Raw genomic sequence first — 27358 nt, forward strand, 5'->3', positions numbered from 1 at the left:
GGAGGAGATTGAAGGCCCACATGAGAAGATGATGCAGTTGGGACACCGGGATTCCTCCATGTGTGAGATCCGACATCACCTCTCCAATGCCAGCCTTTCTCACTGCAAGTGATCAGGGACAGAGGCAGGGCAGGGGCACTTCTCCCCTCATCTGCCACATGGCATTAACCCTCCCAAATCCATGCGTCGTCCTATCCTTTGGAGCAACTGTGTCACCTGCTGAGAAGTACCCCGAGTAGCTGCAGACAGGGCAGGTGCTCCCAGCCCTTCCCAATACCTCTTCCCTCTGACCTGTGCATGGCGGGACATGGGGCTTCCTGCATCTGCTCTGAAGGCAGAGGGCATGGGGAAAACGGAGGAAGGAGGCTCAGGCGGGGGCATTGGCACCATCGGATGGAACGCTTGCCCAGATCAGAAACCAAGAAGATCAGTAACTTTTCCCAGACCAACTCCCGGCCACATCTCTGCTCAGCCCAAGGCGACCCTGGAGTCCACCCACACTCTGGAGCGCCACATCACGGCGGGAGGTGGGGAACCCTCCTGCTCCCACCCCTCTGCATCTCCCACCCCAGCTGCAGGCACTGAAACTGCCAGCTTCGAATCAGATCAGAGCCATGGAGGATGGCATGAGAACTGTCCAGTCCAGTTAGGAGTGAAGGTCACGATCTAGTGCAGACCACAGAGGCAGAAAGCAGGAAAAACCTCCCACGCGTGCACAAATGCACACACCTGCCACCCAGACACGCCCTCCCCCAGGGCTGGCCCAGTGTTCCGAGTCCAGCAGACACGCCCAGGAAGACTGGCTGACACGCCCCTCGGAGCCCAGGCAGAGGCACCAGCTGCAGGCATAGGACAGCCACACCCCACCCCCAAGCTGCTGCCCACCTGCACTTCTGCTCTCTCCCGTTGCTGCCCCTGGAGGTCAGGCCTCCAGACCCTCCTACAGGGCCAGGCTGCTGCGCCACACATTGCTTCCCACTGGGGACCTCCCTGACGAACCCCCACCCTCGCCCCCGCAAGATATCACCAGCCCTCCCTTCCTGTCTCCCCCCAGAGGTCAGGTCTCCAGTGTTCCTGGAAGGCTGGGCTGGCCCATATGGCTGGGAATACGTTGCCAGCAAGGGCAAGTGCTCACGGGAGCCCGCCAGCGGGCTGTGACAGCTTCACGCTTGCCAGCCAGGCCTCTGGCTTGCTCCCGGACTACAAGGCAGTGCCCAGGGTGGCTCGGGGCCTGTCCGGGGGAGCTGGGATCACTGCTATCACAGCATTCATGCTGGGACTACCTGCCCAACCTGGCCCTCACAGATGGTGTCAGGACCCAGGAGAGAGGAGCCTCACGTTAGAGGCCCTGGAAAAAGGGAGACCGGCCAGGGTCCCAGGCGAACTGGGGCAATTCACACCTTTGCGAGTGGCAACACTGTCAGGATCCCTGCGGATGGGCGGGGGCTGGAGGCTAGGCTGTTCCTGTGGAAACGTGGAGGCCTCAGACGAACCCATTTGCCAGCCCTCCCAGCTCATTGACGAGGCTCTACGTGACCCGGCACATGGAGAAAGGTGCACACAGGTCACATTCAGAGCCACAGAGAGAAACTGTCAACGTTTAGACCCAATCTCAGACCCAGCACAGAACCCAGGGAGCAAAGACACAAGGCTGGCTTCAGCGCAGAGCCAGGGCCGAAGGGACAGTGTGTCCTGGCCTGCTTTCAGGCTCACTCCTGAAAACGGTGCTGGAGCGACACAGTTCTGCCACGAGGAGCCCGACCCATCAAACAAGCCTTTCTCAGCAGCCATCATGGTTCCAAGATGCGCTTCTCCCCTCATGCATAAGACCTTATCCCTCTCACAGCCATGGGTCGTTCTTGGTACTGTGGCTTTCAGGGGGCATGAGAGAGAGAAGACGCAGAGGCACAAACTGGGGGTCTCAGAATGCTGGAGTCATCGTGGGGTCCCCTCTTTTCCTTGCCCTGTTCAATCCATCAGTGAGTCCTGCTAACTCTTCCTCTACACATATACAGACTCTGACCCCTTCCCCACCTGCTCACCTCTTCCTCACCTCACCATCATCTTCTCATACCATCTGGCCTCCCCGTTTCTTCCCCTGGCGGCCCCAACTACCTTTTTAAAACAAACATCGGCTGGGCACAGTGGCTCATGCCTGTAATCCCAGCACCTTGGGAGGCTGAGGTGGGTGGATCACTCGAGGTCACGAGTTCAACACCAGCATGGGCAACATGGTGAAATCCCGTCTCTACTAAAAATACAAAAATTAGCCGGGCATGGTATAATCCCAGCTACTCGGGAGGCTGAGGCAGGAGAATCACTTGAACCCAGGAGGCGGAGGTTTCAGTGAGCCTAGATTGTGCCATTGCACTCCAGCCTGGGTGACAGAGTAAGACTCCGTCTCAAAAAAAAAAAAAATCCTGGGTGGGTGCAGTGGCTCATGCCTGCAATCCCAGCACTTTGGGAGGCTGAGGCAGTGGATCACAAGGACAGGAGTTGGAGACTAGCCTGGCCAAGATGGTGAAACGCCATCTCTACTAAAAATACAAAAACAAAATTTAGCCAGGTGTGGTGGCGGGCGCCTGTAATCCCAGCTACTCAGGAGGACGAGGCAGGAGAATCGCTTGAATCGAGAGGTGGAGGTTGCAGTGAGCCAAGATCGTGCCGCTGCACTCCAGCCTGGGTGACAGAGCAAGACTCTGTCTCAAAAAACAAACAAACAAAAACCCATGACATCACTTGACCTCCCTGCTCAAAACCCTGCAGTGGCTTCCTGTCACCCAAGCATAAAATCCCAGCTTCTCCCCCCGCACACAAAGCCCTGCACCTCCCAACACCCACCCTGTCCATGCCCGGCCAGTCGGCCTTTCTTTCCAGTCACTGAATGTACTGCGGGCCTTCTACCTCAGGGCCATTAGGCTAGCTGTTCTCTCTTTCTAGAATATTCTCCTGCCTGCTCTTCAGTGGGCTGTCCACTTCCTGTCCTTCAATCTCAGCTAAATGTCACCACGTCCCTGAGAAACCTCCTCTGAGCAGCCCGCCAGGAGTGCCAGGCATCACCTCCCATCACCACCTCCCACTTCCATTCTCCGCTGGTGTCTTCCTTGTTCGTTTTGTGGGTTTGCTGAGTGCTACGGACTCCATGAGAACAGAAACTGTCTTTTCCGCTCTGTTTGCTGGTGAGTGACTGGCAGACCCCAGACCCTCTTCTCTTTTTCGTTTTGTTTTTTTTGTTTGGTTTTTGAGACAGAGTCTTGTTCTGTTGCCCAGGCTGGAGTGCAATGGTGTGATCTTGGCTCACTGCAACCTCTGCCTCCTGGATCCAAGTGATTCTCCTGCTTCAGCCTCCTGAGCAGCTGGGATTACAGGCATGTACCACCATGCCTGGCTAATTTTTGTACTGTTAGTAGAGATGAGGTTTCACCACGTTGGCCAGGCTGGTCTTGAACTCCTGACCTCAAGTGATCTTCCCACCTTGGCCTCCCAGAGTGCTGAGATTACAGGCGTGAGCCACCGTGCCCAGCCCCAGATCCTCCCTAATTGCTGGATAAATGCAATCGGCTCTTCTGCAGAAGAGCCAGAGATGGGGGGAATCTGAGCCAGACAGGGTCAGGCCTGCTGACCAGACCCAAGCACAGGCTTGCCCCTAGTCCACACTGGAGAAGCATGACAGCTCTGAGACCACGGATCACCTCTGCCACAGAGGACCCCCACCTGCAGTCCAGCCTGGTCACTGGAAAGGGCTAAGTGAGGAGGGACTTGGCAATGACATTCTCTCTCAGAGCCCTTGGAGTTCCCAAGCTTCATTATCAAGGCCAAGACAGCCGATGCCAGGATGCTGGTGTCCCGCCGGACCCGTGGAGCCCATACCCCATGCCAGCTGCAAATCCCAGCTTGCATGACCCTCAGGATCAACAGAGAGCAGAAACTTCGGAAAGGGAAAAACTAATGGGAGTGTTTTGCCCAGCGTAAGAAGAAAACAAAAAGCCTGTTACTGACAACAGAGCAGGCAAGCATCCTCTCAGAGCGGGCTCCGCAGGCACTCTGACGGCCTCTTCATGGGCAGGGCATGGGGCAGGGCTGGGCAAGACCACCCTGAGGCTTGGATGCACTTGAGCCCGCATCCCAGGATTCATGATCATCGGGGAAGCAGAGTCTGTTTAGAACAGCTGGGAAGCTGTCAGAGGTGCAGGCGCCAGTGCCAAACCCAAGCAAGACTTCAGCACCACGAAACTGCCCCATGGCCTTTTCCAGGTGACAGTCTACGTGGCCCCAGTGCTATCCAGGGGACAATGGCAGCAAATCCTCAGTACGACTGATCACCTGCAGGAGCGCGATCGCATTCTGGATACCAGGAAGAAGAGTTGCAGCCACACGGTTGCCCAACCCCTCCACAGCCACCAAAGGCTACATTTGCATCTGATTTGCAAATCTCTGGGCTGTATCCAGAGCTAGTTCCTGAGGAGGTATGGCCTGGATTCAGGCAGGTCTGCAGCTTTGGGCACCTACCAAACCCCATTGGGCACCAAGGCACCCATCTCTGCAAGCGCTTCCTCCCTGCAAGTTCAAAGTCCAGGGCTGCTGAGCCCAGCCCCAGAGGGAGGGGCAGGGCACACCTGTCCAGGGTGACCATGGGGAGGAAGAGCGCAGGTAGGTAAGCCAGGGCCGCCAGCTCCAGGCTGCCACAAACAGGAAGAGCCAGCCCCCAGCCTGGCCCTCCCCAGACATCCTCTAGGCCCTCAGCCTCCGCCGCCTCTCCTAGACCTTGCCCATGAACTTCACAAACACCCAATCCCTCTGGAATGGTTCCTTTGAGATCTCAAGAAAATACCGAATAATGACCAGCATGCAATGAGTCACCCGCTGTGTCACACCCTCACTCCAAGAACTGCCACGTTTGATACCTGCAGGTGAATATCTGACAACACCAGCTCCACAGACTACCCCTCCCTGGCATGAGTGGCCTGCCTTAGGCAAGGGGCTATTTCCAAGCCTGGATCAAAAGGCACCTGCAGCTTCTCCTCCATGAAGGGTCCTACTGGGGCTGGAGGACCACCGAAGACACCCTCATAAATCGTCCCAGGCCAGCTCCTACCACACACAAGCTCACAGCGGAGCAGCCTCCGGAGATGAAGAAAGGCTCGAACTACGGTCTGGCTCTTCTAAGATGAAGTTCCAACCCATTGCTTAGATCTGGGAGTGGCATCTGATGGAGAACGATCCTTGCCTGCAAAGCCTGGGCACCAGTGGCACCATTCAATTTCATACCATAGAAACGCTGGGAAGATCCTTAAAAGCCCAGTTATGCCAACCTCTTTACTTCATGGGTGGGGAAACCAAGACCCAGAGAGTAAGTCGTGAGTCTATGGCAAAGCAGGTGCTCTGCTCCCAGGCAGGTCTTTCTGCTCCATCCCACACTCTTCATTTTCACGGATGGTGCTCAAGCTACCACCGTCGGGATCAGAACCCACCGGGAAAGGTGAGTCTAGGCTCTGCATGGTCCGTACCCTAAGGAGCAACCCCCACACTGGCCACCCACGCTTCCTAGTGGCATCTTGGGAACCGGAAGCAGCTACCTTTGCATCCCAAGAGGCCAGGGTCCGAAGTCCATTCCAACAGGTGCCACTGGGGAGTTGTGAGAACCCCTTGTAAAGAAGGGGTCGATGGCCGTGGCAGCTGGGAGGGTAGGTGGGAAGGAGGAGTCTTTGCCTTCAGTCAGCAACGTCTGTGTGCCTACCAAAACGAGAGAGGGAAACAAAAAAAGGTTAGGCTACAGCCGACACCCACAGAGCCACCCTCCACTGGAGGACAATTTGGGGTAAGGTTCCAGCAAGGTAAGAGATTCTCATTCCTGCCTTCCCATCAGCAGATGGCATTGCCACGGCACGTACCATGCCTGACTCTGCAACCAAGGCACCCTTGGCACAATTATTAGCCAATTGCTACGTAGTTGTCCCACTTAATAAAAGAAGCAAACAGGTAGAAACAATACTGGGCCAATCAGGTGCTTCCCCGGGTAACACTGAAGGATCACACCCAAGGCTTGGCATCCAGGGTGAAAGGTCAGGCCTGAAAATGGACCAAGCCAGTACTGGAAACAGATCAAGGCCATGCAACCAAATCAAGCCCTGGGTCCCCGAGGTCTGCTCCCGCCACACTCTCCCTGCACCGGTTGGCTCCCAGCTGTTCCCTTGACCCCTGGGTGGCCTTCTGGGAGCCTCTGAAAAGGGAATCAACAGGTGTCTCTGCAGCAGCCCAGGATGATGAATTTAATTTCTTCTGGTTTTCCTTCCCCACCTCCATTCTGGGGCCGTGCGACTCACTTTCATAAAAAGAAGAGGGCGTGGGCCATACCCTGAGAGGGGGCTGTTGGGACTCAGTTGTGAAAGGTGTTGGGACAAAAAAAAAAGTAGCCAAAGAAAGCTGGTGCCCTGTTACCGGCCACCTTTGTGTCAGTTTAAACAAATATTGTGGTGTTTCCATGGTGATTCCTGTTTTGAATATCCACTACACTCACTTTTTAAAGGGCTTTTCCTGTTTGCGTTTCAACTTCAAACCTGTAAATATTTTCAGCATTTTTAGAAAAAAGGAGCCCATGTGTGTGCAACACAAATACGAGACCTGGCACGCGACCTCCCAGCCCCGGAAGCCGGGCCTTGAGGATGTGAGCATGGGGTGCAGAGAAATCGGAAGGCGTGCTCGGTCCACTCTCCTGCCCACCCTGCCTGCGGAGCTGGCATCAGGAAGATTGCCGCTGAAATCCTGGCCCCTTCCTTCTACCTTTGTGGGAAGATTGCAGCATCCACAGAAGCTCTGCATTCCTAAAGCGTGTGAGTGGGCTGGGCCCGGCCTCTGCAGTGTGGCATGGTGTGGGCAGCTGCCCTGCAGATTCTCCAAGTTGGCCCAGCCCTCAGAGTCCCCGGAGGCCTCTCAGGAGTGCCCGAACCCCTCCCCTCCTGCCTCCCAAGGTTGGACCTGAGTGCGAGGGGGCGTTGGCTCTTTGAGGGTGAGGTCTTCAGCATCAGCTCTGCCCCACCTCGGCTGGGGCAATGCCACTGAGGCCAGCCCCTTGGGGGAGGCCACCAGGGATGGACAGCATCCACAGTCCAAGGCTTGGATCAGCCCAGCTCCCATCCCACCCCTCAGCCCCACACAGGGTTAACAGCGGGTTTCCTGGTTTCCATGGATTCCCGCCAGGCCCCTAATGTGAGTTTCGTGTGATTTGGGGGAAGTGGATTTCCTTTGTTTTCCAGTTTGGGAATATTTTTTTTCTTTAAAAAAGAGGAAAAAACACTTTAATGGAAACTTCAGGGCCACTGGGAGACTCACTCCTTTGGGCTCTGAAACTCCCCTGCCTGTTAGTCCAGAATGCCTCAAAGCCCTGGGCAGCCCATTCACCCACGAAATCCCTCTTGGCTGGGAGAAGGTGTGCCTGGGACCACCTACACTCCTACTCCCAGAACGCTCATCTGCTGGGGGTCTCCACTCCAATATCCCATCAAAATGACCCCACCTAAAAGCCAGAGTCTTACACCAGAGCTGACACGCCCCTCTTCCAGCTTAGTAAAATGGACATGTCCATTTCTCCAGAGAAAAGGTCAAGAGAAACACTTCTACCTCCCCAACTCCAGGCAAGGAACTGGCAAGACCAGGGTCTGACCACAGGCCAGCGGTGAGCAGCCTCAGTGTTCCACGTGCTTGGCTCGGGGGGGTTCCAGTTATGGAAGGAAAGGGGGTTCCAGGCCCTGGTGGGGCCCTTGTTGGGCCTCTTCCAGCAGAGAGAGGGGCCTGCCCAGGGCAGAGGGTGCTTCTCAGCTTTGGCAGCAAGAACCACTGAATAAAGGGTGTGGCCAGGCCGCCTCCTCCTCCCCCACAGTCTTTCCCATTCCTGCCATCCTCCAGCCCTGCTGGAGGCACCCCTGAACACATCTTCCAAGGGTGTGGCCTTGCTCCAGGACTGTCCCCAACCAAGTGGCCTGACCCACTTGCCAAACCAGGGCACAGGCCCTAGGGCCTTCCATGCACTCAGGCTCTCCCACAGCACAGGCTGCAGGTGTAGAGTGCAGAGGCCGGGTCTCTGACCAGCGGCTCCAGGGTGAGGAGGTGAGAAGCTGAGTGAGTGTGCTTACAGAAATCACACCGGGCTGAGAACCGGAAGTCCTGGGTCTGAGACACAGTTCTGCCCCCAGAACTGCCACCGGGCCCTTCAACAAGGCGGCTGGCCTCCCTAGGCTCGGTCTCCTCACCAGCCAAACCAAGATGATGCCTCAATCTTCCCTCCCACCTCGAAGGCTGCACAGAGGATCAATGAGGGATGGGAAAGGGCACTGACAAGCGCTCTAGAAACGTCCAGAATCACCATCACCCTCTCCTTCCAAGCTTCTCCTAGGTAGCCTTCTGGAATCCACCTGGAGGGGCCCCCACACCCCTGCCTCTTCTCCTCCTCCGTCCTCCACCATGGCATTTAGATCCACACTGGACTAAAGTAATTTGTTCACGAGTCTGTCTCCACCACTGGACTTTTACCTCCTCAAGGGCAGAGACCAGGTCTGGGTGATCTGTCTGTGCGTCCCCGGCATGCAGCACAAGAGCTGGGCCACCACAGGCAGCGCACGTGTTGGCAGAACTGAACCAGTCCCTGACTCCATGTCAGACTCAGGTGGGCCCTGTGCAGCTCGGCCTCTCTTCTCCAACAGAACGTTCCATTAGCTGTTTTCTTTTTTTTGAGACAGAGTCTTGCTCTGTTGCCCAGGCTGGAGTGCTGTGGCACGATCTCAGCTCACTACAATCTCCACCTCCTGGGTTCAAGCGATTTTCCTGCCTCTGCCTCCCGAGTACCTGGGAATGTAGCATGCACCACTGCCCCTGGCTAATTTTTGTATTTTTAGTAGAGACAGGGTTTCACCATGTTGTCCAGGCTGGCCTCAAACTCCTGGCCTCAGGTGATCTGCCCACCTCGGCCTCCCAAAGTGCTGGGATTCCAGGCATGAGCCACCGTGCCTGGCCCTGTTGGCTGTTTTCGTGCCCCATTCTGTTTAGCAATTCCCTGAGCCCCAACCGGTCCTTGGTCTCTCCCGCTCCTCTGTTAGCCCCATGAATTAACAGCTCTCAGGTTCAAGGGTGCCCCTTAGTTACTTGATCTCCTCCAACCAATTCCAATAAGAATGGACCAAGTGCCAGGCAGCATGCTGGGCCTAAGGGCACGTCGGTGAGTGGCCTCTGCTCCCTGCCAATAGGCCTAAGTGAGAACTCATGGTATGAACCAATCAGATGCCTCCTATCTGCCAAGTGCCCTATGTGCATGATCTGGCCAAATCTTTACAACACAAAGGTAGAAATTGTTATGTTCCCCTGGATAGATTAGGGAGGGCAGGCACTTCACGCACAGCAACTTGCCAAAGGTCATACCGGGCACAGGTGCCAAAGCCAGGCCTGGGCTGATGGGCACCAAGGCCCAACTCACTGAAAAGGTCATCCTCCTCTCCTCCCTGGGATCTCAACAGCTCCCCACAACTGACACTCCGACCCCTCCAGAATCTCTGTTCTCCCAGCCTCAAAGCAGGCCTGCACCTAGTGTCCCAGAGCCACCAGGCAGTGCTCACATGTCACAACCAAAGACTCAGGTGCTTCCGGCCGGGCTGAAAAGGGGGGGAAGGTGAGGCCTGTGGTAACACCCGGTGAGTGGGAGGCACTCCTGAACAGATCTTCCAAATTGGTTCTTGGCTGTGGCCATGTCCACTGCAACCTGTCATCTGATGTGACAGGGACAAGGAAGCCACCTCCAGGCTAAGTCAGGAGGTCCTGTTGGCACAGGACAACTTCCATTTCTTCTTTCCAGATAAGGGGAAAGTGACAGGGCTTTATCTTTGGGGGCGTGGGGCAGAGATTTCTGCTGCCTCCCCACCACAATGAACATCAGCCATGGAGACTCTTCCAGGAGGAAGCAGAGCCAGAGAACCCCTTGATCTTCACCCAGGGGATGTGGGTACGGGGAGGCAGCCATTACCTCCCCAAAGGGAGGGAAACACTGGGAAGTGAGGGGAAAAGATTTCTATCCAAGAGGGTACGGAGTGGAAGATCAGGCCAGGGTGGGGAGAGGACAGAGCGCTAATGAGCAGATTTCATAAACCACCCGAGTGAAAACAAAAACACAGACAAGCACATTGCCCAACTCGAGGGCTGCATGGAAAAGGAAAAAAAAAACAATAAAAAATCCACATCTTAATACAAAAATCCTCCATGATGTGTTGTGGCACGAAAGTGTTTTTCACTGCATTTTTCATCTGTGATCTCACACGGCCCACGACGGGTACGCCCAGCACGGCAGGTATTCGACAGTACACAAACCGGGCAAACACACACAATGAGCCCAAACAAGGGCAGTCAATATGCAAATCGGTCCAGGCCTGCAGCTCGCGGCTGCAGGGGACCTCCGGCGACGGCCTCATTGGCCCAGTACGTGGGACCCTTTACATGTCTGAGGGAGGGACAAATGGGGCAAGAACGCAGCTGAAGTGCAAGGAAACATGGAAGGTTCTGATTCTCAGAACCCTGCCAGTGGAACTCCCAGCTAGTGGCTTATGCTCCCCTGCTGCACCTTCGGTACTGTCCACTGTCTTGCTGCCGGCAGGGGACAGGGAGGGGACCACGCCCCAGAGGCCCCTCCTCCGGATCGTTCACCCCACGGTTACTATCTGTCTCCTTTCTGTTCCACCCCTCCCCCCTTTTAATTGTTGGATGAGTTTACAGAGCTGTGTGCCAAAAACAATCAACTCCAGGGAACAGAGTTACACAAAAAAAGGGCGTGTCGCCAGAGGGAGACGGATATCCATGGAAACACCACCTTTCCACAGCAGCCTAGGTGAAGCTTGGGTGAGGAGACGTGTGGGGGCTGGGGAGACACGCTCCACTCAGAGCAGGGCCCCAGAAAATGCAGGGGTCACTGACGATCTAACCGAGGGAGCTAAATACCGTGCAGAGGGTTAGAAAGTGAAGTCAGTCACAAAACACACGTTCAGCACGTGCACACACACACACACACACACACACACGCTCACACACACCGCTCTGCCAGATCACTGGGCAGCATGCCGCCATGGTTAAGCACACAGACTCTGGAGCCAGACTGCCCAGGGAGGAATCCAGGCTCTGCCACTCACAAGCTGTGTGGCTCTGGGTTAACGATGTTAACCTTTCTGTGCCTCAGTTTCTCCATCAGTAAAATGGGGATAATGATAGTTCCTTTGTGTACGATCATGAGGATAAAATGGCTTCTCATGTGTAACTTGCTGAGGACAGTACCCTGGACCAAGTCCCCTAGAGCTACCAGACAGGACTCAGACATCACAACCAAAGGCTTAGGTGCTTCTGGCTGGGTTGAAGGTGGGGGGAAGGTGAGGCCCATGGTAACACCCGGCCAGCGGGAGTGCCAGCGAGCAGGGACTTTACAGAACCACACAGTAGGTGCTGTCAAGCATTTGATAAATCAATCACAAAGCCTAAACGCAGAGAAAGAAAGGTTTCTAGACCCTGCCACAGAAGAGGAAAATGGTAATAGTTCATGTTTATTAAGGATTGTGTGCTCCGGATTTTAATATATGAATGCATGTAGCCGTCACAAATTAATATCTATAAGGTAGACGATTATCTCAACTGGAGAGTGGAGGGTTGAAGAACTGGGACCTAGAGAGGGATGTGCCCCATCCAAGTTCACACACAGGGACATGATTTAACCCCAATTTCGTGATGCCTCGTCACTACTTAGTAAGGTGGAGGGGGGAGGGAGCAAGGGAGGGAAGGGCATTCAGGAGGTCCTCTTTCCCGACTGGCCTTAGAGGCAGAGTGGTGGGACCTAGAATTGTTCTTCCCAAACTTCACAAGGAAAACAGAAAGCCTCTGCACCTGTGACTGCTGGTAGAAGGAACGAGCAGTGGGGAAAAGATGGGGTGGCCAACAGGCCTGGGCGTCCGCATTCCTCCCCAGGAGACCAATGATGCCCTCTGACCCTTGCCTCTACCCAGGAAGGCATCTCCAGAATCAGGAAGTCTAGAGGGCAGACAGCAGAGCTTGGACCCCATCGCCTGGGACAGGCCCTATTTCCAGGTCATAGCCCTGTAAACAGCCTGATTTTCTGCCTTCCCAGAACCCAGGCAGATCCCTGGAGAGGACAGGGCAGGGGCGAAGGGAGCACAGGCCTCCCCTATTGCAAAGCCAGGCCGAGGGAGGTCGGGGAAGCAGGGAGCCGGAGGAGGCCGTGGCTGCCTGCCCCAAGAGGTCCGGTCCACACCTGCTGGGAGACCAGGCTTGGTGGCTCAGCCCTTTCTGCCATCGACAACCCAAAGTCATTCAGATATTTCCTCTCTCACTTGCTTTTTAAAAAAAATTTAATGTTCTCTATAATTCATCCATCCCAGAAGATAATCGATAGAGCCCGTAATGAAAATCTGAGCCATATTTTATGACCCGCTGCGAGCAGAAAGGGCCACATCAGCAGGTCCAGTTGCAGCTCCCCGTCTCTGTCTTGCCCACCACCCCGGGGATCACTTCCCTTGCTGGCCCTGCCCACAGCCCTCGGCTCACGACCCTGGCATCATCCCAGCCTCCCAACGCCCACTCCAACCCTAGCCACAGGAGGGTCACCCACCACTGCAAGGTCTTCCTGGAGCAGCCCCCAGACCTGGGACCCCAGCCTCCACCCTGGGATCTCACAAGTGTCTTGACTGAGTCAGGGCCCTTCCGGGAGCTGGAAGACCCTCACAGGAGCAAGAGGCCTGCACAGGACTCAGGAAGCCAGGCCCACCTCCACCATGCTGCTCCCCAGGGGGCAGGCCATCCTGCTCTCAGGGGGCTCCCTCAGGGACCCCCAGGGTGTATCTTGGTCAGGGCAGGGCGGGTCATTATTGTTCATTTGCTTGTTTGTTTTTGAGACAGGGTCTTGCTCTGTCACCCAGGCTGGAGTGCAGTGGTGCAATCTCGGCTCACTTCAGCTTCCGCCTGCTGGTTTCAATCAATTCTCCTGCCTCAGCCTTCCAAGCAGCTGGGATTACAGGTGCTCACCACCACACCCAGCTAATTTTTGTATTTTTAGTAGAGACGGGGTTTCGCCATTTTGGCCAGGCTGGTCTTGAACTCCTGACCTCAAGTGATGTAGCTGGCTCAGCCTCCCAAAGTGCTGGGATTAGAGGCGTGAACCACTGCACCTGGCCTGCTGTTTATCTTCACTCCCTCAACCAAGGCCCTCCTCTCCCTGGACTCCAGCCCTCTGGGGTGAAGGGTGAGGAGGAGGCACCCTGCGGGGGGAGGGGGGTGCCCCAGAGTGCTGGGGGGAGCGGCCCCTCCTGCCCAGCCAGAGCCCACTGTAGGGGAGGGGAGGCAGAGCCCCGGCCCTTGCCCTGGCATCACCACTAAGAACCAATCTGTCAGCCAGGCTTGCTCTTCCCAGAATCCCTCACTGCCTGGCACCAATCAGAGAGCACCAAGGGCAGGTGCCAGGAGGCAGCAACTCCTGGGGACCAATCAGAGCCCAGAGGATGCATCAACCTCCCAGGAACAACAACTCAAGCCAACCTAGGCACGGTGACTCACGCCTGTAATCCCAACACTTTAAGAGGCTGAGGCAGGCAGATCACTTGAGGCCAGGAGTTCAAGACCAGGCTGTCCAACATAGTGAAACCCTGTCTCTACTAAAAATACAAAAATTAGCCAGGTGTGGTGGCAGCACCTGTAATCCCAGCTACCCAAGAGACTGAGGCAGAAGAATCGCTTGAACCCAGGAGGCGGAGGTTGCAGAGAGTAGAGATCGTACCACTGCACTCCAGCCTGGGCCGCAGAGCAAAACTCCATCTCAAAAAAATAAAAAAAAAAGAAAGAAAAAGAAAACTCAAGCCGATAAGAGAGTGTGATTCAGCCACACTATGGAGCACTATGCAGCCCTTACAAGACACTTAGCAAAGTGGGAGACAGTTCAGTGAAAACACTCCAGTGCGGTGGAGGACGCTGTCCCACACAGCAGCTACTGGCCGCATGCAGCTACTGAGCACCTGACATGCGGACAATGTGACTGAGAAACTGAATTCCCAATTTTCTTCTTCTTTAATGAATGCAAGTTTAAAGAAGCTAGAGGCTACTGTATTGGATAGCAGAGGTTTAGATAGATAACCCGTCAGTGTAAAAAATTTAAATGTCTATTATGCCAAGATAGTGGGAACAGTCATTATTAATGATAATAACAGAAACAGAAATCATTAATTTTTTTTTTTTTTGACATGGAGTCTTGCTCTGTCGCTCAGGCTGGAGTGCAGTGGCGCAATCTTGGCTCACTGCAACCTTCACCTCCCAGGTTCAAGCTATTCTCCTGCCTCAGCCTCCCAAGTGGCTGGGATTACAGGCATGGGCCACCATGCCTGGCTAATTTTTGTATTTTTAGTAGAGATGGGGTTTCATCATGTTGGCCAGGCTGGTCTTGAACTCCTGACCTCAGGTGATCTGCCTGCCTAGGCCTCCCAAAGTGCTGGGATTACAGGTGTTAGCCAGCACACCCAGCCATAAATAGTATTTAAGGGTGCTATGTGCCACGTTCAGTGCTAAGTATTTTATGTATGGATCATTACCCTAAATCAAGGACCAGCCTGCAAGATATATTCCATTAGTATTCCCATTTGACAGATGAGGAAACTGAGGCTGGGAAATGTTGAGTGACTTACTCAAGGTCATACTGCTGGGTGGCAAAACCAGGGATCATGGCCAGGTCTTTCTGTCTCCCTAACTCGCCAAACACATTTTTAAATTCTTTTCTTTTCTCTCTCTTCTCTTTTTTCTTTTCTTTTTTTGAGACAGGGCCTGGCTCTGTTACTCAGGCTGGAGGGCAATGGCATGAACTCGGCTCACTGCAGCCTCCACCTCCTGGGTTCAAGTCATCCTCTCACCTCAGCCTCCCAAGTAGCTTGGACTACAGGTGCACACCACTACGCCCAGCTAATTTCTGCATTTTTTTTGTTGAGACAGGGTTTCGCTATGTTGCCCAGGCTGGTCTCGAACTCCTGAGTTCAAGTGATCTGCCCTCTTTGGCTTCCAAAAGCGCTGGGAGTATAGGCATGAGCCGTCAAACCTGGGTGACATTCTTTTCTTCATACTTTTTTTTTTTGTATTTTTCAATGCACCATGAATATGAGTTATAATAAAGGAGAAAATACATATTTTTAAAAAGACCCTAAAAGGAGGCAACTCCTTTTTTCCCAGCAACAGAGTGTACGGGGGGGATACTGGGGCCCCAGCCAACTGGGCCCCTAGCTGTGGGGTAGGGAAAGGAGCCAGCAGTGTGATCCCAGGCCCCTCTGCCCTGCATGCTCCCACTGCCCAGATGATCCGCACCCAGGAGCCCTGAGCCCACAGATGATGCTGGGCCTGCCATTCTCCGGCAGCCAGGCCACCAGTGGGATCCAGCTTCCTCCCAGCCCCACCCTGAGTCAGTTTCTGACAGGTTTCTCTGCCGTTTTGCAATCATTGCCTAGCTCTACATCTTAAGGACGGCAGTAAGCCATGGGGCCATCTGCAACGTCAGCCCACACCTCTTTTACTTCGGACCACCCTTTCCCTCTCCCTTCCAGAAAAGCCAATGCTCTCAGGATAGTGAGGAACGCTGGGCCAGCAACCCCAGCCCCAGTCCCACTGTCTGCCATGGCATGTGCAAGGAGAGACATGCTTTTCCCAGGAACAGTGGTCACTGCCGCCAAGCATCTCCTCCTGGGATGGCATCTAGGTTCAAAACAAAGGGGACAAAGACAATTCCCTTGAAATAGTGATGCAAGGTCAGGAGTTTGAGACTAGTCTGGCCAACATGCTGAAAACCCGTCTCTACTAAAGATACAAAAAATTAGCCGGGAATGGTGGCCTGTGCTTAATATTCCAGCTACTCAGGAGGCTGAGGCAGGAGAATCACTTGAACCCTGGAGGTGGAGGTTGCAGTGACCTGAGATGGTGCCATTGCACTCCAGCCTGGGTGAGAGGGTGAGACTCCGTCTCAAAAAAAAAAAAAAAAAAAAAAAAGAAAGGTGACTGATGAAGGCAGAACAGCCAGAAATGGAGGCAGGGAAGGTCCCTAGTGGCACCTGCTTTTTATCTATAGCCCCAACCTGGGAGTGCGGGCTAGGGAGCAGCTGCCCCACTTGGTCTGGCTTCCATGTCAGCTTGTTTTTCCCCTGAGAGGCACAGATTGTTCTGGTTTCAGGCAGGTTGGGGAGGTGTGGGGAGGAGGCAGGATGAATGTCCTTACTTAGAAGTTTTTTTGTTATGATGGTGATTATGGATTTTGGTTCCCTCCTGCCTGCCGTTCTCTGCCATTTCCCATCTACCATCAGTTTCCCTTGGATTTCTATATTTATTTTTGGGGTTGGTTTCAGGTGTTTCTAGGTTATCAAACAATCAGCCCTGTGAGGTACACTGGGTGTTTCCAGAAATTACATCACAAAAAATCATGCAATTAAAGTGAAGGGAAAAAAACATAGCTGTTGCTTAATTTTGTATTTTAATTAGCGACTTCTTGTAAACGGAGACTTTTAAAATTGAGGAGCCTAGTAAAGCCAGTAAACAAGTTTTTCTAATAAATTAATTTCACCTCTTTCCTCCTCCTCCTCCTCCTCTTCCTCCTCACCAGCCCAACTGTCACTCTCTAGATTTTCTCTGGGCCCTTTTTTTCTTTCTTTTTTTTTTTTTTGAGACAGAGTTTCACTCTTGTTACCCAGGCTGGAGTGCAATGGCTCAATCTCAGCTCACCATAACCTCCACCTCCAAGTTCAAGCAATTCTCCTGCCTCAGCCTCCCGAGTAGCTGGGATTACAGGCATGCGCCACCACACCCATCTAATTTTGTATTTTTAGTAAAGACAGGGTTTCTCCACGTTGGTCAGCCTTGTCTTGAACTCCTGACCTCAGTTGATCTGCCTGCCTCAACCTCCCAAAGTGCTGGGATTACAGGCATGAGCCACCAAGTCCGGCCTGCCCCTTATTTTCTATTCTACTTCTTGATCTTTGCCCAACACATATAAGAAAAAAGAACAGCCGTGAAATAAAATTGGGAACTGCTTGGCACCCAGGACTCCCCCTGGAGCCCAGCTTCCGGCCTTGACGGTGAGGATGCCTGCTGAGGACCTGGCATGAAGTTGGCCATGGCAGTCCCTTGTCCCATCCCAGCCCTGTTTGCTGCTGCCAAGTCCCTCTTGACCCACCCCCAGGGACCTCCCCACTGCTGTCTCTGCCCTGATAATCAGCAAAGGACAGAGAGACAAGCTGGGAGAAGCACTGACTGCCAAGGCACAGTGAGAGGGTGGGAGCACGTGACAACCAGGGGGAGCCTGCAGGAACAAGGTGAGGAGACCTGGAGAGAGAGGGAGGCTTGGGTGGGCGCTGGCTGTTGTGAAACCTAAGACATCTCTGGTTGCCTGCAGGAAGGAGGAGAAGGGGCATGGGAGGGAGACAGAAGAGGCAGCCTGGAGCTAGGGAGAGAAGCTGAAATGAGAAGGGTCTGCCCAGGCCACATCGCAGCTGGGAGAAAAAATGTACCCATCAGTCCCAGGCACCCCAAGAAGGCTAGACCCAGGCTGCTGCCATTGGCCACATGCCCCCACTGGTCTAGAGTTCTGCTCCTTCCCCATAGAAACTTCCCAGCTTCAAGGGAGGAAGCACATTGGTCTCTTTCAGCCTTGTTTCTGGGAGGGAAGGCTGAGGACCAGGTGTGAGAATCCTCAGGGATCTCACACACCCCAGGGGCTGAACATGGAGAGAGGAAGGGTCAGAGGGCATCCCTGCTCTCTGCCCAGTCCTGTCATCCTGGAAAGGGCAGCACATCCCTGGATGTTCTCCCACAGGGAAGACCCCGGGAAGCTGCCTCCACCACACATGAAGAATGGTCACCACTGTGTACCTCAATGTCCCTGTTCCCTGGGGAGCACACGGACCCTCCTGTGACCCCAGAAGCTCAGCCCGTTGAAGGAGGGCGGAGTGCCACATGGGCGCACACCTTCTCCCTAATGCTGCCATCTAAACCAACGCAGAGACCCCGTAAAGGAACAGGGTTGCTTTACAGACTCTCTCCAGGGGCAGAACCCCACACTGGCCACTTTTACTTTGAGCATGAAGGGCGTGCGGGTGGGCTCAGCAAGGGCTGCCCCTGGCCCTCTCCCTCCCACCTCCTCCCCCTCGCCTCTGACTTGAAGCCCAATCTGGGACCTCTCCCTGCCATTACAGCAGGTGGCCTCACGACCACATGGCGGAGGATGGGGCTCCCGAAGGCTCCCACACCTGGTGGCAGAATCCTGGCCCCCACTCACTAAGATTCCCAAAGAAAGGAAGGAGGGGAGGAAGGAAGGAGCGCGGAGAGGAAGGGGCTGGGTGCCCGTGTCATCGAGCACCGGTGGGAACCCAGACCCAAGCCCACGACAGATCCTGCTCGGTGCGGCTTCAATCAGAAAGGAAAGCCCCCATCAAACATAGGCTGGGCAGGGATGTGGGCACTGAGATTAGGGATTTGGAAAACCATCTGAGGAACCTGGCCTGGGAAGACAGCAGCGGGATTTAATACCTTATCCCGGCTGTCTGGTAAACACCCTGAGCCATCCTCACACTCCGTTAGGCAGCCTCGGATCTTCAGGTGTGCCGGCGACGGGCAGGTAGAGACAGAAGTGGGCAGAGACAGGAAGGGAGGGAGTGTGGGCTGGGGAGGGGGCGGGGGTGGAGCTGGCCTGGGAGGATCGGATGGGTGGCAGCCAAGCCAGACAGTCAGTGAGACAGCTGACAGGTGCTAGGGAGTGGGGCCCGGGAAGGGAATGGGCAAGCGGGGATCCCGAATGGGGTCTCGCACACCCCGGAAGCTGAACGTGATGAGAGGAAGGGTCAGAGCGTTGTGGGCAGACCTCAGGCTTCCAGCTTCTTGGGATACCTGGTGGGGGGACATTATGGACCGGCCAACAGGCTCTCCCAAACCAAGCAGGACGAGGCAGCAGGAGGGGGTTCCAGCTTCCGGGGGCAGCTGTGGTCAGACTGGACAGCATCTGTGTGTGTGCTTGTGGGTTACCCTGTCCCCAACTCTCACACACACACATCCCATGCCAAAAAGCAACCCAAATCACTCCAAATGGAGCTTTCTTCTAGTCCAGGCTGGGGCTGCCCTGTGCTGATTAGAGGCTGCAGGGCGGGAGCAGCGCTGTGGCTGCTCAGAGGGGTCTCACCTCTCCAGAGATGGGCTGGGGAGATCCAGAGCAGACGAGTAGAAAAAGAAGCATCTGGGGGTCCTGGCAGCTCCGTGTGGTGGTCCAGGGCAAACTTCCTTAGCCCTGACCCCATCACAGAGGTGGGACATGAAGGAGTGGGCAGGCGCCTGCACAGAGGCCAGGCACTCCTGGTGTCCTCCACTGCCAGGCCCGCAAGGGGCACTGCGCTAATCTCATTTTCCCATTTCCATCTGCCTGTGGATTAATTAAAGTTTGGGTGGAAATCCACCTGGGGTGTCCCCACTGCCTGACACCGTCCCTAAATCCTCGGGTACACATGGTGCATCTCCCAACTTACGGAGACTCGGAAACCATTTCAAAAGCTAAACAACGTGCCACCTCTGCCTGCTTTCGACAGCACACTGTCAAATCTGCCCTGGCCTTGGCCGCCTCTGTCAGTCAGGGGCCTCCCTCTCTGTCCCTGAAATTAGGGATTAGGAAAAAAATCCCACCACCAGAGCCTCCTATGGAGCCTGCAGAGGGAAAGCAGGAGTTCCTGGCCTGTTGCCGGGCTGGGTTTAGAGTCCTTCGCCTTCTGCACATTCCTGAAGCTCCATGATCCCAAGAAATCCCATCTACAGTCCCCCAATCCAAAAGGATCACCAGGAGGCCCAGATGGAGACTTTTTCTGCTCCATTAACAACTGTGCAGAGCACTGGCCCTGCCGCTAGAGACTGGCCTAGCCCTTGGGCATCTCCCACAGCCTGAGTCAAGGAAGACCCCTCTCGTCCCCAGATGTGACCCTGTAGACCTAGATGAACCACCAGGAGAGGCTGGAGGCCTGAGCCCTCCCTCCTCTGCCCCAGCGCCAAGCTCCCTTCAACCCATAAGCACAGTCCTGACACTCAGTCAAGGAATCCCCTGGGGTCTCCTGCAGCTGTCTCTGTTCCACCTTCTCTTCCGGACTCCTCCAGTCTCTCCACTCTTCTCCGGCCCTGCCAGAATCAACAGTTTAAATCTTTGCACGAAACACACATGCAACACCCAAAGAAGGGAGACCGAGAGAACCTCACCAGACCCAGGATTGGGGCTGGAAACCAGCGACACCGGCTCACCATTTCCCCCGCACCAGGCAGCCAGCCAGAAAACCCTGGGCAATACACACCGCAGGCTCCACCAGACATTAGAACACTTGTTCAGTTCCCTACCCTTTGGAAGCTGGGCCCCCAGTGCATCGCTTTGGGCCATTGTTGCCGATAATTTTTCAGAGATAAACAAACCGGTTTGGATAAAACAAGATCCAACCTGAATTCTTCACCCAAAACTCAAAATGAAACTCCCCTATCACCCCTTTCCTTCCCTTCTCCACCTACTTATAACCATCATCCACTTCCCTCAAATTTAGACAACTTAGGTGTTTTTTTTTCCCCCCTTTTACTAATTCAGTCCTGGCTGGGTGCGGTGGCTCACGCCTGTAATCCCAGCACTTTGGGGCAGAGGTGGGTGGATCATCTGAGGTCAGGAGTTCAAGACCATCCTGACCAACATGGTGAGACCCTGTCTGCACTAAAAAATACAAAAATTAGCCAGGTTTGGTGGCGGTGCCTGTAATGCCAGCTACTCAGGAGGCTGAGGCAGGAGAATCGCTTGAACTGGGAGGTGGAGGCTGCAGTGAGCCGAGATCATGCCTCTAGCTTTTGGGTTCCCAGACACTACAATGTCTGAGACCATTGGCTCCATGTGAAGGATGCCGGGGCTTGAGAAAGTCCTGCCCAGTTCCTCCGGTACACCTGGGTTGGAAGGGAGGAGAAGGTGGGACCTCGGCTGGGTTGCTTTCAGGCCTAGGTCTTTTTCCCTGGTTCCTTTTGGGCTCAAGGTCTCTCCTCCATGCTCTGATGATCTCTTCAATCTTCAGCCCCCATGCAAGGGGATGGGTGTGAATGGGACCAGACCAGCTGGCCTACTCACCCGCTCTAGGCACAGAGGGTAGGGGTGCTCAGTTACCTTTCGGGGTTCAGCAGGTTAATATAGGCCCAATGTCAGGACAGGAAGGAGGCCAAAGGGCAGAGAGGAAAGATGAAGCCCAGAGCTCTGTGGCCACAAGTGTCTCTCTGCCAGCTCTGTGTGTGACATGCCACCTACATGTAGACTCATTCATGCCTGACATACCCTCACCCATCACCCTGTCCCAACCAATCAGACCCCCAAGGACCCCCACCCGGCCTCTCCGTGTGATACTGTCTGCTTCCTGCCCTGAGTTTGCCTGGAACCTCTGCCAGGGCTCCCGCCTCCCAAGTCCCCATCAGTGGGGTCTGCTCGGTTCCTGTAGCTAATTTACACCCGTCAGGGTTTAAAATAGCAGAGGCATAAATGAAAAGTCCAATTTCTTCAAATTTGCATTGTAAAACCATCCTTCAACTTCCTTGAAATAAATTTTACTATTTTATTAGTGCAAACAAAATGGTAATAAAACACTAATACAGCGTCTTGTATCCAGGGGAAGAGCTAAAATTAACATAGAGCGAGCAGTGTTTGCTATTACATTCAATTACCTTTTTACTTGAGATTTACATTCTCATCCCCTTAATCTCCATAGTAGTGCCTTCAAAATCATTCCTCCCAGGCTCTGCCCTTCCCAGTCCCCCACAGCTGGAAGCCAGGCCTCCGGCCCAGATGGCGCTCACCCCGGGCATGGAGCCTGCCCCTTTCTCCACAGCTGCCTCTTGTCACAGGGTACCACTTCTTCCCCTGCTTGTAATTGTCTCACGTCTCGGCCTCTCAGCAAGTTCACACCAGAGGGCTCCGACATGAGACACATCCAGACAGGCAGTGATCAATGAGCAGGTGCACGGGGCTCGGGCTGGGGGCACTGCCCGCTGAGCCTGCAAAGGCTCTCCCTGGTACCAGCTAGGGGTGGGAGCTCCTGGGAGCCCTGGGGAAACTGGCATCTCTGGTTTGACAGGTTGTGGGAGAGGGCTGGCTGCATGACACAGCTGTGGACTCTAAACGGTGGTAGGAAGCTCCAGCCATCCTGAAGTGGGAAGGGGTATGGCACTGCCGGGGCCAGCCCTCTTGTTCTTCAAGCCCACGTCTTGGGATGTGGCTGCTTGCCAGGGATAGAGATGGGACTAGAACCACCTCACCTTCTCACCATCCAGTGCTCTTTCTTCAACAGAGGCAGTCCCCAAAACTAGTCACCCCCAAACACAGCCCCACCGTCTGATCCCCTAGGAGGGCCCATTTTCTTCCTGGAGCTAAAGGAAGCATCATTCCACATCTGGAACTGGCCAGTCTCACCCTGAGCCAGTGGGGGAGATGATTGTGTTTTCAAGTGTCTCAAAGATGGGGTCCTAGTTCCAGACCTATCACTGGCTAGCTAGCTGTGGGGCCTGCAGCACCAAGCAACATCCCTCTGGGTCTCAGTTTCCCCACATGTAACCCAGGACAATAACCTGTGAGCTGCCTTCTTCACAGGAAGGGTCATGATGTTGGAATGATCACACAGGCACCTGTGAGTCCACCCGAGCCTCTGAAGCTCAGCTGGGAGTCTGTTCCTGAGCATGGGACAAGGACCACAGGGTCGGTACCCCCGTGAGGACCCAGGAGAGGGGTGCCCGAGTGCTGGGCCAGGCCACCTCTGACCTCTGTGACTTCACCCTCCACCCACAGGCCTCCTTTCTCTTACTGATCAAACCACTGCAACATTCCCACAAAATCCTCTCAGCTCACGTGGAAGGAAGAATCGCCAATCAGCCCGGGATCCAGCCACAGCACCGTCTCACTCAGGGCAGGCCTGGGGCAGGGGACCAAGTGGTAACTCGGAAAACAGTAGGAAGAACCTGTTAATTTTACTCAGCCTGGCTACTACAAACAGGGGGGATAGAAGTGACACACACAATACAACCACACACCCACACACAATCTCATCCACAACCACTTACACTCATTTTCACACACAACCACACACCATCTCACACACAATCTCACATATGCCATATCATACAAAATCACACACAAAACCACATACCATGCCACAATTACACACAATGCCATACACACCCACTCACACAATCCACATAAAATCACAGTCATATATACAACCACTCACACAGTCTCACAACCACACACCATCTCACACACAATTTCATATACATTCACTCATGATCTCACACAATCACACAATTTCACACCAACTCTCACACACAGGCACACACAATCTACCACACCATTTCACACAATCTCACAACCACACACAATCTCATGTACAATCACTCACTATCTCACACAATCAAACAATTTCAAACTCTCACACACAATCTACCACACCATTTCACACAATCTCACAACCACACACGATCTCCCATACAATCTCACACAATCACACAATTTCACACAAACTCTCACACAGGAACACACAATCTACCACACCATCTCACACTATGTCACAACCACATACAATCTCACACACAATCTCATACACAATCTCACACAGTCTCATATACACTCAATCACACACAATCATATAATTTAATGTAAAATCTCACAAACACACAATCTCAGTCACACACAATCTCACATACCATCTCACAATCACAATTTCACACAAAATCTCACACAAGCACACACAATCTCACATACCATCTCACACTATCTCACAATCTCACAGTCACTGACACAGTCTCACACACAACCAGAATCACACACAATCTCACACACAATCACACAATCTCACACACAATCACACAATCTCACACAGCATCTCCAACAAAAACCTCACAATGGCACACAATTTCACACAAAATGTCACACACAAACACACAATCTCACACAACCACACACAATCTCACACACTCATACACAACCACTCAAACAATCTCATGCAATTTTACAGTCACACACACAGCCACACACAATCTCACACATAATCACACAATCTCACAGTCTCACAATCACAGTCTCAAACACAATCACACACACAATCTCAGACACAGTCATGCGCAAAACAATTTACACATGCACACAATCTCACACCCACAAAACAACACAGGATCTCACCAACTCCCCTCTCCCAGTCTTTCCTCCTGAATCTGATTCCTAAAATGTCTTCCAGTGGATTCCAAGAGGGGAGCTCCGGTCCAAACCGTTCCCAGGCAAACACATCCTTGCTCCTCCTGATCCACCTGGAATTCCAGGTCCCCCTGGCAGAGTGGCTTCTGGGACATTGTGGGGGAAGAATCTCCTTTAATCCCAAGTGGCCGTGGGGCAAAGGCTGTTGGCGGTTGGGTGACTGGCTGGAACACCAGGAACCCGCCTGGCGGTCCTGATCCCAGCCTGGCCGCTGGCTGCAGCCCTTTCTCCCGGGGCCCCTGAGTCCCAACTCCCAACACATCCTAGCCCAGAGGTGAGCATCACAAACAGCTCTACCCACCTGCAAAGAAAAGGCCAAGCCCACCGAAGAAGCGAAGGAATCAACCCACACGCCCAACATAGGGAGTTTTCTCTGGTTCACACTTATTTTTTCCTCCCCACGGGTGAAACAAAAGAAAGTTTGTTGTTGAGGTTCAAACATTTCTTGGGCCTTGTCCGAGTCCTACCTTGTTTTTCTTTTCCTTTCTGTCTTCCCCCCAGCCCCACCCCGCCTTCCCTGCCTCCCCACCTTGAATAAATAAAGCGCCCAAAGCTGGCACCGGCTGGCGAGGAAAGTACAAACTATCTCATAATTTTATAATTTTTTTTAGCACACTGGCCTAGGGTTTTGGGCAAAGGACAAAAGCTATTGTTGCCCAGCACAGCACGGAGGGCTGAGTCACCGATACGCCTCGGCTTCTCGAGATCTCATAGGTTTCTGTGGCTGGCACAGCCGGTGAGCTCAGCGCCCTGCGGGGGCCGTGGGTGCAAGCGCCCTCTCGCCTGGCGCTGCCCCGCCCCCTCCCCCTCGCCAGGGCTCCCTGCCGGGCCGACACGTTGGCTTTGTTGGTTTTTAATCATAGGGGGGAATTTAAATAAAATGTTGTGAAATAAAAAAACAAATCACCGTAGTCCCACCACCTAACGCTATAATTTTCATTTTGGAGAATCACCTTTCAAGGGCTCTCCAGAAGCATTTGGATTTTTATATAGTTTCTCTTGCGGCTTGCACAGCACTTGGCATTCGGTGTTATTTTTTCGTTCATATCATAAACATTTTTCCATGTTTCGAAACCATCCTCGGATGATGATTTGTACAGGTGACACTGTATTTATTCCATCGTGCTCTTCCTGGGCCAGCCCTATGAGTCGACAAGGGGAGGCCTCTCTCAGAATTGAATGGTTCATCTGCAAGATTCCAGCCAAGGTGGGGGCTTTGCCTGGGTGGCCCAGATCACCCGGCCCTTGGGGATCTAGCCTGGGAATAAGTCCCTGGAAGATGGGGAGAGGCTCCACCAACACTCTGCCCACGCTGAGCCGGGCCACGAAGTGCCCTGGCCCTTGTGCCCAGAGAGACACGAGCTCCAGCCATAGTCCTCATCCTCACAGAGACCTTCACTCCCCATGAGCTCCACTTCCTCTTTATAAAGCGCCCTGGCAGGCAAAAGGCCCATGACAACGCTCTGCTCTCCATTTTTATATCTGAATATCTCAAAGCACTTAGCAAAGACTTTCATTTTCTCATTACCCCAAGGAGAGGAGGTCATTCGGGAAAATGGTACAAATATTCCCATTTGTCAAAAGCAAGGAGGAAGTGAGTTAAAAGGAAAATTCTACCACTTAACTGAGCAAAAGCTACCCAGGAGAGAACATGGGGGTCCGCCTGCCTCTCATGCACCCAGTTCGCCTTCTCCAACGCAGTTTCAGGCACCTCATTACTGAAAACATGGCTGGGAGCCAAAACCAGGTTTCCATTTTGCCAAGAATCAATCCCTCCCCAGTGGCCCCAGCTTAGGAGACCCTCTTACCAGAACCATATTCTTTTATGATTATAGTTATGTAAAATACATGTTTAATAAATATAGATAGTCATGGGGGGGACACTAGACAGAAATATACCAGACACTAAACAAGGTTGGCTCATGAGGGTTAAGTTAGGGGTACATTTCTTTCCCCTTGATCTATTTTCAAAAACTGTTTAAAACATTGTTTTATTTTTCCAGTACATAGGGGAAAGTGTGTATTTCCAAGTCAGATCCACCAGCACTGGAACCCTAGCTCTCCTTTAACGAGCTAGGTGAGCTCAGGTAAGTGACTGAACCTCTCAGAGCCTTATTTCCTGCCAGGTGCAATGGGAATCGAACCACTGCCTGCCTTGTGTCTTTCAATCCCACGATAAGTCACAGCACAGCAACTGACACACAATCAGCCCTTAGTAAATGTCTGTTTCCTTTCTCTTTCAATAAAACGAAAATGTAAAATCAACTCGGCTTCCTTGCTGCCCTTGGAGACAGAGGCAAGATCCTTCTCCTGCACCCCCTCTCCAACTTCATCCACACCCCTCACCAGTCCCTTCCCTCCCCTACTCAGCCCACCCCCAGCAAATCCCCAGCACACAGACCTCAGGATGCTGGCCCCAGCTCTCCTGGGACTTGCCTGGAAGGCGAGGAGGGGGCTCTGGGAGGAGAGAAGTTCCTCCTCTGACCTTCTCCACCAGCACAGGCCCAGGCCAGCCCCACCAGCCAGCACACAGGCCTCTTGCGATGACTTGGAGGACAGACACGCTGGGAGATCCCTGGGTTTGTGCCTTCTTGGCAGCCACCCTCTGGGAACAGGTGCCAGGCTGCAAAGGCCACCTGCTCCCGGGGGGGCAAGGGCCACACTCCCGTCTGCGAGGAGAGGCCAAGGAGAACCAAGATGGCGCCAGCACCTGGGAGTCAGCTCCTCCCTGGGCAGGCAGTCCAGGCCAGCCCAGGGACTGCCACCTACGCAGCCAACAGCCCAGCCTTGGGCACTGCAGGCCTTTTCCCTGCTCCCTCCAGGGCTCTGTACTGGGCAGACACGTTTGCCTGGCTATTGGCAAACATGCTCCAACAGATTTGTGGTGGCCACAGCCTCTGGGCTGGGGTTCCAGCCTGGCCTTGGGGTTCCTGGAGCTCAAACACGGGGAGCCCTCTGCCTTACTGCCTTCATGATGACAGATGGCAGAACGGAGTAGAGACAGTACTAGCAGCAACAATAGCTGCCCCC

General features: G+C 53.8%; 1 protein-coding gene across 3 annotated transcripts in view; it reads right to left on the bottom strand.

Annotated features, from left to right (window-relative positions):
* CASZ1 (castor zinc finger 1) overlaps positions 1-27358 on the bottom strand; it is a 159811-nt gene that overhangs the window by 117688 nt on the left and 14765 nt on the right. For all 3 annotated transcript variants that reach the window (XM_078330366.1, XM_078330364.1, XM_078330368.1), the window contains exon 2: positions 5577-5733. The gene's annotated coding sequence lies outside the window, so the exon portion shown is untranslated. The remainder of the gene's footprint in view (positions 1-5576; positions 5734-27358) is intronic.

Source organism: Callithrix jacchus, chromosome 7 (assembly GCF_049354715.1).
Source record: "Callithrix jacchus isolate 240 chromosome 7, calJac240_pri, whole genome shotgun sequence".
Taxonomy (NCBI): domain Eukaryota; kingdom Metazoa; phylum Chordata; class Mammalia; order Primates; family Cebidae; genus Callithrix; species Callithrix jacchus.